The 3,011-nt window shown below is 36.4% G+C and overlaps 1 long non-coding RNA gene across 7 annotated transcripts; it reads right to left on the minus strand.

Moving 5' to 3' along the window:
• Positions 1–210: 210 nt before the first annotated feature.
• LOC106331566 lies at positions 211–2,585 on the minus strand. 7 transcript variants are annotated; one of them, XR_001267921.1, is made up of 4 exons: positions 1,731–2,585; positions 1,012–1,086; positions 814–918; positions 211–722 (listed from the first exon to the last, which is right to left on the minus strand). It is a non-coding gene; the product is annotated as an uncharacterized LOC106331566 (long non-coding RNA). The 7 variants fall into 7 exon arrangements; XR_001267920.1 differs by having other exon boundaries at positions 225–722; positions 814–1,086; positions 1,731–2,249; positions 2,386–2,585; XR_001267922.1 differs by having other exon boundaries at positions 228–722; positions 814–1,086; positions 1,731–1,921; positions 2,111–2,585.
• Positions 2,586–3,011: the final 426 nt, after the last annotated feature.

Here is a 3,011-nt window from a genome sequence, read left to right on the forward strand (position 1 = left end):
TGCATGCACGTGATGGTCAAATGATAATTAATTATCATTATCATGTATATACATCTTTATGTATATCTTATAATATATATCATATATATATTATTCCTAAAACCTAATATATGTCATTGATCCAGTTTACTTAGGTGTGTGACCCTGTAGGATCATATAATATTAGTAATAGATTCTCAATCTATAGATTATAAGCGGTTTCTAGCAAAACATTATAACCACCTAATTTTATACGATTGTCGAACCTCGACTTACGACTTTAACAAGAGTAAGTACAAATGATTTTAGGACATTCCCAACATAAAGCCCAATTTATTAAAGGCAATAACATACTCAATTTGTGACCAAGTTTTGGATACTTATTTCTTCAGTTCTTCACCTTTCTTGACCTGATATTTAGACATATATGAAGCATAAAACTTCAATACATTCCCAACACAACTAACTTCTGTTGGACTTCCAAATCCTCCGAATGCAGAAAGTGTTGCTCTCACTTGAACATAAAACAATGCGCAGAGAAGATACATTCACATAAGAGATTTTCATAAGACAAATACATGAACTCATCTACAAAACTCACCTACAGAAGTTCTATACCTGATTTATAATGATGATAAGGTTTTGCCATAACGACAAAGAGTGGCTCAGTTTATGGAAAGCTTGGCTCATCAACTTGGCTTGGATAGCCATATGAGCATCACCCATCTCATCCTCAAGTTCTCCTGTAGGAAAAATCACATAAAACCGTGATGAGAGAAATATAGAAGTCGGACCAAAATCATCGATTTATTCATCTCATATGAATCACATTACCTACACTGTCAGCACCAATAACACCAACTGAACAACTGCAGACTGAAGTGTCCAGAGGACCAAGGGCCTGTTTGCACCAATCAGGCTCTAATAGACGTCATTTCTCTGTATTTACACTGATTATCTTAGCAAGTGAGGAGTCAAGGCCTTTCAAATCGAATAAGGTTCAGTACGAAGAGTTAAAAAAACTACAATAACCTCCTTGTTTCAATGCTTCAGCCCGTTTTTTTTTTTTTCTAATACTTCAGGACCCTATATCTCCACAACACGTCCCTATTAATAAGAAAAACAATCAAAAGCAACCCGAAGCTGAGATTAGTATTATCCCCTGTTCTAAAAATCGGCCGCCTAGCCGCCTAGGCGCTACGCGTCACTCTTCCGCCCCGATTTATGCCAAATCGGTTTAAATAATCGGATATCCGATTTTTTCCGTCTAGACCGCCTAAATGACCGTCTAGCCGCCTAAATGACCGCCTAGCCGCCTAATCTATTTTTTTTTTTTTTAATTTTTTTTAATTTTTTTATTTTTTATTTATTTTATTTTTAATAATATTTTTATTTTTTATTTGATCTAAAATTTTATAAATATAATTTATATTCATAATTTTGATGAAAAATACACTATATTAAGTTTATATATTCTATTTGTGTGTTTTATACAATCTTAAACATGAAAATGTATTAATGTTACACACAATTAAAGATTAACATGTTTTATAACACAGCAAACCATCTAAAAATTTCGCCCCGCATAATTTCCGATTTTCTCTTTAGGCGCTAGGCCCAACCCGACCGCCCGACTAGCGCCTAGCGCGTTCCCGACTAGCGCCTAGCGCGTTCCCGAACAGGGGTAATATCTATATATATTAACAAAGAACACATATATGGAAAAAGCAGTATCACTAAGGGATATCTACCTTGGAAGGCCACCAAATACTAATGGTCCATCAAGAGAAAAAGATTCAGTAGAGTAAACTGAGACATATCGAAGAGAAACCCAAAGCTGAAAGGAGTAAATCAGTTTCTTCTGGTGTCAATGGGTTACCCCTCTGTTTCTTAGCTCTCAATCTATGAACCGTGAGTCTTAGGCCCTTCCTTGCCAAATCACCTTAGACAAAGTGAACAATGGGAAGTGTTATGTTTGTCCAAAACCTGCTCTGAATCATTAAGCAAAGACTTTAATATTTTAGTCAAAAAGACACTGATGTTGAGAATGCTTTTAGTCTAGGTAAATAAGTCATTTCATGACAAACAAAACATGATGGCAGCAATAATAAAAGGTAAGAGATCGTGTCACCTAAAGACTGTTTCTTATAGTAAATGAAACTGATTCTTTAATGGTTGAATCTGATGGTTGTTGCACGATTAGATGATGGACTTCATGTTTGCGGTCATCTTTTTATGCTTAAGAGTTATAGTGAGTTCCAAATATGTAACTGTTCCAACAACAATATATTGAACAACTCAACTGCGCATAGTTTCTCAGGCCAAACAACAAAATATGATCATGAGAAAATGATAAAAGTATGAAAATATCTGGAATATAATTAACGGATAGATAGAGATTCTTACGCAAGAGAGAGGTTGCGACGGGATACAATGATTTGTCTTCCTCAAATTCGTAGCTTTTTGAAGAAGACACCGGCAGTGATGAATATTGAGGGGAAATATGTCTAAGGTTTGGGGATTCCCTGATTTGAAGAAGTAAAGAAGAATATATATTAGAGAAAAAGAAAAGCCATGGATGTTTGATTTGAGAGCTTGAATGCACACAATCTACAATAATAATAATGTGTCGTAAAGAAAAGTGGAAGTCATAACCACGGGGTGGTGGGCTAGTGGTGTTGAGGTAGTTACTTCCACCAATACGGACCCGAGTTTGAATACCCCCTGTGGCCACGGAATGATTTACGCCCTCCCCAAGTTTAAAGTTAACGCGGCGTTGGTGCTGGGTCCTTGGGTAATGGGTATTAGTGCCGGCTGGTTCCGGGCCAGGGGGATTAGATCGTTGGCAATCGGAAACCACGTGCGGATTACGGGTCTTTGGACAAACGGAAACCACGTGCGGATTACGGATCGCCATTGAACCTCCTGTTTATTAAAAAAAAAAAAAAAAAAAAAAAAGAAAAGTGGAAGTCATAGCGTCAAATAAGATTGGTGAATTGATTCACACAGTTAATGTATGAGAAACAACTAAG

Source organism: Brassica oleracea, chromosome C3, assembly GCF_000695525.1.
Source record: "Brassica oleracea var. oleracea cultivar TO1000 chromosome C3, BOL, whole genome shotgun sequence".
NCBI lineage: Eukaryota > Viridiplantae > Streptophyta > Magnoliopsida > Brassicales > Brassicaceae > Brassica > Brassica oleracea.